Here is an 8,489-nt window from a genome sequence, read left to right on the forward strand (position 1 = left end):
ACAGATCAGAGGGAAAGACTTTCACACAATTCCCTGTGTTAACATAATGAGGGGATAACTTGGTATTTATATCTCAGGCAAAGTGTTAAATCTGCATTGTCAGCCTTCAACGTGATTTACAAAATAATTTAAAAATTCATGAGCGTTCTTCTTTATAAAGCATGGTGGTGTTAAGTTAACTCCTAAATATTTTATCACGCAAGGTGAGCTGTTTTCCTTACCGCCATCATTCACTCCACAGAAGACTCTCTCAGTGTGTTTACTTCTGAAGACCCTCACTAATCTAACATGCTGGGCCCTCTTTCTGGTTGTTTTTTTTTTACATTTTATTTAGCCTCCAGCCATTTAAATAATGCTTTTGTTCAGGAACCTTGATGGGAAGTGATTGATACTGGCATCTCTGAACTGCCTCTAGATTTCCTCTGGTTCTTAGGTTTCCAGCATGAGGCAAGAGGCTGATTTTTCAGTTTCTTTCACAAGAAAAATAAGGCTCTCTAGAAATCAAGGAGGCTTCTAAGCCTATTGAGAAGAGTCAGAAGATAAAACACCAGCTTGGGAGACTTTTGATGCCTCCATCCCAGCTCCTCCCCAGCCAAGGGCAGGGCCCCACGATTCACAGAGCTATCAGCTGGGAGGGTGGAAAGTCAGAACACATGGAAAATTGGCACTCACGGGGCAAGTCACTGTCCTTCCTGTTCAAAGACAACATGCCCAGCTGTTGTTCTATGGGCTTCTGATGAGGACTAATCTGGACCGTGTCAGGACAGAGAGCTTCTTGATTTGCATCAGGTTCACAGAAAGAAAGTCTAAGGGAGAGGGCAAAGGCAGATAAATGGCTCTTACAAGACCTGCTGTTGGAATTTTCAACAGAATTCTGCATATAGGACATCACAATAATTAACTAGATTTTGTGATTAGATCCATAACTAGGGCAGGACAGACAAGAATTTGACTCAGAGAACAGAAATGTGAAGGTATTAATAGTTATACTCCCTTAACACTGTAGGAACAAATAAGTTTATCCCTAGTTAGCAAGAAATATTTCTTTCTGTCAGGAGGGAGGCTTCCTCCCCCTCAGTGGCTGTCCTCAGAACCTTTGGCAAAGGCCTCTCCAGAATCCGAAGTCTCCTGTTGTTCTAGGGTCTCTATCTTTTCCACAATGGGCCTTATATCCTAAAATCTTAAAATCCTAAAATCCTAAAAATCTTGAAATCCTAAAAAATCCTAAAAAAAAATCACAACAGATTTTTTCATCTTGTGGTTCATTCATTTCAGTTGTGTGCAATGCTCATGATCCCATTTAGGGTTTTATTGGCAGAGATACTGGAGAGGTTTTCTATTTCCTTCTCCAGCTCATTTTTACAGATAAGGAAACTGAGGCAAAAGGGTGAAGTATCCTGGTTGTCACAAGTTGATAATTGTCTGAGGCTAGATTTGAACTCAGAAAGATGAGTCTTCCTGACTCCAGGCCTGGCTCTGTATCCACGTAACCACCTCCCCACTCTTCATTTGTCTTAAAAAGCTAATTTGAGGGCTAATGCTTACACTGAAGGAACTCTAAGACTCAGGTCAATATAGTTGAAAGAATACTGAACCAGAAGTGAAAAGACTTGCATTTCTAGCCCTGCCTCTACCACTGCCTATATGATCCTTGTGCAAATCCCTTTTACTCAAATCCAGTTTCTTTATCAATAAAATGAGAGATAATTGAATTGGAGAAAAAAGCTAAATGGTGGAGGATTTCTCCAGTTCCACTCAACCAAAAATGCCCTTCTTCTTGAGTGAAGATAAGGCATATGTTAGGGTAAGCTCAAAAATATTCTCTGAGTATTGCCCACCAAAGGCTTTGAGCCCTTGCTATAACACATGTAATAATAAAGAGAGCCAATAACCAATGTTTGATAGAATGGAGAGAGAGAGAGAGAGAGAGAGAGAGAGAGAGAGAGAGAGAGAGAGAGAGAGAGAGAGTCTTTATGGTAACTCTCTCCTCTAGCTCTCTCCTCTTGCTGAATATACTCAAGGGGGTGTCACCCCAAAACTGGGTAACCTGGATGGTCATGCTGCCCCACAGGAGTTGGGGGCGAGGCTTCCCTATAAGATGAGGTATGTGGTACCCCAATCCAATTCTGAATGAGGGCGGGTTTCACATAAGCCTCCCCCGAGGTCAGTCAACTTCACAGCAGGTGGTCTGGCTTCAAGATGGAGGCAGCCAGATCAAGCTGTGGTTCCCCTCACCCTTGTTGTCTCTCAGGCACTCTGGAATGCTATCTGACTGATGAATGGCTTTTATTATTCACAATTCAGGGATTGGGGAAGGGGTGAAGGGCAGAGGGATTTTGGGGTACCCTCTTCTCTATTTCTATGAGGTCTCTCACTCAGGAGGGAACTTTTGGGGTTCCCACTCTAAAGCTTCTTCCCCTGCCCCTTCTCTTTCTGTTTCTATTTATAGTTTTCTGTTTCAATCCTTTTTCTATAATTGTAAGTTTTGACTGAAAGGAAGTCTCTCAGCAAGGTTGGGTAATGGGAGAAGACTAAGAGATTGCTCCCAAAATGGAGTCCAAAAACATAGCTGAATCTATTGCTGAAGTCTTGATGGGTGAGATGCAAAGGAATGGCTTTGATCATGGAATCAGGGTTTCAATTTCCAAAGAAAGATCCTCAGGAAGCCCTCAGGACTAGATCTGAGCTGGGATGTCCACCTCCTCTATCCTCACAGTCCTCCACCAGTAGACCTTTCCTCCTCTTTTCTTCTCTGGAGCATCCCCCAAAATTCTCTCTGGTCTCAACTGTCACCAACTGTCAGCAACTCCTTCTCTGGCTCCTTTTGTCCCATCCCCTTGCACAAATCCCATTCTTACACACATGCAATTAGACTTATTGTGGGCTAAATGGAGTAGAATTTTCTGATATTAAAGGTGTGTTCACTTACTTGTAACATTTTAAAAGGTAACCTGTTGAGAGTATTTTGCAGCTACCTTGCCTACCCCAAGTCCTCTTACTGCATTCTCTTCATTCTCTGTTCCAAAATAATCCCTACCTGGAATTCCCAAAAATGTAATCATTATTACTACTCTGGCTCTTCTAGTTTTCCCAGAGTGTTTTCACATTCATTTGGGTCTGTCCATTTTAAGCTAGTAAAGTTTAAAATGGTCCTAACAATTAGTGACACCTCATATTTCCTTGAAGATAAAATAAAAATTTTTGTTTGTTTTAAACCCTTACCTTCTGTCTTAGAGCCAGTACTAAATATCTGGTCCACAGTAGACAGGCATTTGGGGTTGAGACTTGCCCAGGGTCACACAGCTAGGATGTGTCCACCTAGCTACACTTTGTGATATTGGAAATTTGGCGGTCCTTGAACTAATTCTAAGCTATATATATTTTGATTTTTAAAACATTCTTTTATTATTTTTCCCCTTCTATGTGCAATACTGTATTTGAGTTTTTTATTTTTCCCTTTTTCTCATTTTTATATTTAAAGTACATATAATCAATATTAATCCTTTTTGATTTTATAATAATATAAGTTTAATATATAAATATATAACTACTATAATATTAATGCATACCCAAAAGCCTTAGACTATGGTAAACTGCCAATTATTGGTAAATATTATGGGACTGTGATTAATGATTCTGTCTGATTCCAGGAGAAAGGAACAAAAGAGCCACTAAACAAGGCTAAGAAGGCACAAGGTCATAGAGACCAACCAATCTCAATGTGATTGGTGAGAAACTGCACAGTGCCTAGCAGCACAAGGTCAAAAAAACCATATCAATCCAGGTAGGATTGAGGAATTTCTATGCCAATACTGAAGGACTTGAACTTGGCAATTGGGGTTCAGGGTTATGGCTTTTCTGACATATGTTAGAGGCCAGACTTCCCTGAGTTTTATCCTAGTCAAGTACAAAAGGTTGGCCATTATCCTGGCTCACCCTATCCCTGAGAAGTGCAGGCAAATCAAACCAGGGAAAGATACTTCCCTTGCACACAAATTTGGTCCTTTTATTTCTCTTATAAATGTGGCAATTTTCTGTAGTCCTGGCTATTGGATTAGGTAATTGTACAATTACTTGAATCACTTTAATAGGGCCTTGATTCAAGAACCTGTTATAAGTTTATTTTTCCTTACATTTTTACACATAAGTCTTTGGTATTTTACATTTCATTTACAAGTTATTTTTTCTCTTTTATTTGGATTTTTTTATCTTTATTTCTTTTGCCAGTTGACTCATACAATCCTATAACTCAGCCATATATCCTTAGCTGATCCAGGTGTTGGCCTTAACCCTCTTCAGGGGAGAATGTGTTATTAATTCTCCTTGGGTGGGGTGTATGTTTTATAATCAGAATGTCTGTATTATAATCTAAAATGTAAAATTTAAATTCTTTTGAGAGTAATTTCAGGGGGGAATGTGTTATTCTTCTCAGAAGGGAATGTATGTTTTATAATCTATAATATAAAATTTAAATTCTTTTGAGAGTAATTTCAGGATAAGAAATTTGCCATCTCCCCAGAATCCAGACAATGAACCTGTCTGGAAATGGCACCATGAAGATGCCTGAAGAACCTATACTGCATCATGAATATCCAAAATGAACTTTGGGGTGCAATTGATTGAAGTATGGGGAATTGAATTTATTTTGAATGTACACTCTTATGCCAAAGGGGACTGCCCCCTAATTGGCTTTTTGTCAATGTGCCTAGCAATCATTGGGTCATTGGTTTTGTCCTCTTTTCTTTTATTCCCAAATTTCTGGGGGTATGTGATATTAGAAATTTGGGAGTCCTTAAACTAATTTTGAGGTCCCTGATCTAAACTTCCTGTGGACATTTATGGCTCTTTCAAACTACATTTCCCATGATCCAACTGGCTTCCTGTCTTACGTGGTGATGTAAGTCAGTTATATAATAGCATAAACAGAAGGATAAATAGTAAGTGCCTAGATGCTCTCTTTTCTGGCTGAAGCAGCATGATGGTGGAAGTAAATGGCATGTCTTTCAAACTAACTCTTAATATGGCATGTGACTTCATTTCTCTAATGACTACCAATAAATCCTTTAAACCCTAATATTTTAAAAACCTATCTTTTTTTATATCCATTTTATTTCTTATACCTTCACTGTTTGGTTTTTGAAGACCTTCAGACACTTACTCAAAATACCTTTCCCTACTAATTATACATTTCCATCCTTCTCAAACCCTTCAGTTCAGTCAAACGACCCTTCTTGCTATTCCTCACATACAACGCTCTGGTCTACTATCTCATGGAGTACACTTGGTCCCTAGGGCTTGGTATACACTTCTTCTTCCTCATGTTCCTCTTTTAGAATTCCTTTTTCCCATCAGCTAGTGCCCTCCCAACAAAAATTATCTGCTACTTATTTTCATATAATTATATGTAATTTTTACTATATATTGTTATATCTTATGTTAATATATGAATTTTAATATCACTATAGTTTATTACATGGTAATATATTGTATATTATGTTATATTGTATGTCATAAAATAATATTCTAAATATTTATTTTATGTATAATATTAATAAATGTGTTATTATTGTGTATAATATATCATAAATATATATTTATTTGCATGTCTATGTTTTCTCCCACTATGGAATGTAAGCTCCTTGAGGAAAGAGGATTGTTTTGTTTCCATTATTGTTTCTGTCAAATCCTAGGTACTTAATAAACATTTATTGACTGGTCATTGGCAACTTTGGAGAAAGTCATTTCAATTGAATGATGAAATGTCAAACCATATTGCAAAGGATTATAAAGTGAGTGAGAGCTTATGTGGTAATAACAAATATAACTGACTTTTCTTTGAGTCTGGATGAGAATGCCAGTAAAGATAAATTGGGTTTGGTTTGGAGTTTTTAAATATGGAAGAATTTGGGCATGCTTATATGTATGTTTGTAAGGATCAGGAAAGAAACCATCAGATAAGGAGAGATTGAAATTAAACAGAAAGAGAAAATGATGGTGAGGTCAATCTGCAGGAAAAGCCAAGACAGGATGAGTGAAGGGGCACACATACAGGGAATGGCCTTGGCATGGAAAAGGGCCCCTTTGTCATCAGCTGATAGAATAAAGGAGGAGAGCATGGAGAATGTTAAATGATTGCAAGAAGCAGAGAACAGAAGAGAGAGTTCCTAGCTAATGGCTTCTATTTTCTCAGTCTGTCAATAAACATTTATTAAGCAACTATGATGTGCCAGGCACTGTGCTAGGTACTAGAGATACAAAAAAATGGCAAAAGACAGTCCTTACTCTCAAGGATCTTACTATAGAGGAAGACAATATATGCACAGCTATATACAAACAGAATATATTCAAAGTAAATTGGAGATCATCTCAGAGGGAAGGCACTAAGATTAATGAAGACTTGCATTTGTTGTTCGTATGTGTCTGATGTTTCATGAACTTTTGTAGGATTTTCTTGGAAGATACTAGATGGTTTGCAATTTATTTCTCAAGGTCATTTTATAAATGAAATTGAAATTGAAACTGAGACCAACAGGGTTAAGTGACTTGCCCAGGATCACACAATTAGTAAGTGTCAGAGGTCAAAATTGAACTCAGGAAGATGAGTTTTCCTGGCTCCAGGTCTAACATTCAATTCCACTACATCACTTAACTAACCCTTAATAATGATTAGGAAAAGCTTTTATTAGAAGGTGGTACTTTAGCTAAGATTTGAAACTAAGAAAGCTAGGAGGCAAAGAAAAGGAGGGAGGGAGTTTCAAATATGAGGGATAGCCAGCAAAAACTTAGCAAAATACAGTTTCAACAAAATATAATCCAAATTCTTGCCTGAGAGCATAGGGAAGGGGTGGCATAGGAGGCTTAAGAATATATTCATAGCTGTCAGTGTAGAAAATGGGACAAAAGTAATTAAGAAGGAGGGGAATCCTGTTGAGATTGTATAACATAAATTTGTAGTGGTCCTGATAATGTGTGTTGGAAAACTTCTTCTGCTCCACTCAGAAGCACTTGAATAGTATCAAAGAACAAGGTTGGCAATCAGAAAGTTTGAAGGAAGGGAAAGAATAGGAGGAGGAGGAGGAAGAGGAGGAAAAGAAGGAGGAGGAGGAAGAGGAGGAGGAAGAGGAGGAGGAGGAGAAGGAGGAGGAGGAAGATAAGGAGGAGGAGGAGGAGGAGGAGGAGGAGGAGGAAAAGAAGGAGGAGGAAAAAAAAAGGTAAAGATTAGGGCCAAGGCAAAGTAAGAGAATGTCAGCCAAGATGATGAGACATGTTTTATAAGACCGCCACTGCAGTTGTGAAATCTTGGCAGGAACTATGAAATGCTAGTTATTTGGACTCTGGGGATACTACTCATTGAAGGAGAATTAGAGACAACTAAGGAGCATGATGGACTGTGCCTAGATTCAAGAAGATCTGAATTCAAATCTGGCCTCAGATACATGCAAGCTGTGTGACTCTGGGTGAGTCACTTAACTTTATTTGCTTCAGTTTTCACAGTTGTAAAATGGAGAAAATATAATAGTACCCACTTCCTAGATTTGTTTTAAGGATCAAACAAGATAATATTTATAAAGCGTTTAGCACAGTTCCTGGCATCCAGTCAGCATTTAATAAACTCAAGTTTTCTTCCTTCATTCCTCCCTGTTAATTTACTGAAACTGTCCCTATAAATCTAAGAAACAGATGGAGGAGCATAGGTGTCAGGCTGGTCCTCTTTAAAATGTTCAGACTATAAAGCGAGGTTGTGCTTCTTTGTGTTCCAGGACCACAAGAAGTTTGAGTTATGCTGGAACAAATCAGAAATACCAATTCTGTACCTACTAGATGCTTTGGGAGAGAAGGCACTACCTACTAAATTAGACAAAATAAGAATATGAGTGAAATGTCCTGATAAATGAATCTTTCCATTATGTACCAGTACATATCATGCTTAGCTAAGGAAAGGGGTTCATATTGTTGCTAATTCCATGTCATACATCAACATATTGCTGACTAGAACAGGACAATTATAAATACAGCTTTATCTTTAAGCCAAGATTAATTGAAAGAAGAAACTTAATTGAGGAGCTACTAAAATCTGAAGAGGAAAAAGTTGAGGATTCTGTGATCATTAATAATTATACAGCAAACTCCAGAAATTATGCCTAGTAACAAAATGGTTGACAAAAAAGCACCAGTAAAGCACATGATTTTGAAAAGGAGATGAGCATACTTAGACTGAAATTCCAAAAAGTCCTTTTTGAGTTAGACAGCATAAATCCACCTAACAGATCAATTATACTAAAACAGAATGTTGCCTAATTAATGGCAATGAAAATTATATATGTAGAATGGAATCTATAAGACAAAAGTATATCAGAAGTATGGACCCCCTTAACTAACAAATAAGGCAAAAGTCAAAAGAATGAATTTACAAGGATCAAAGCATCATAACAAAAATAAGCCCAACCAGTTCAACATCTATATATGCTTGAGAAGCAAAGTAAAAAAAA

The sequence above is a fragment of the Gracilinanus agilis genome, chromosome 1, assembly GCF_016433145.1.
Source record: "Gracilinanus agilis isolate LMUSP501 chromosome 1, AgileGrace, whole genome shotgun sequence".
In the NCBI taxonomy this organism is placed as follows: domain Eukaryota; kingdom Metazoa; phylum Chordata; class Mammalia; order Didelphimorphia; family Didelphidae; genus Gracilinanus; species Gracilinanus agilis.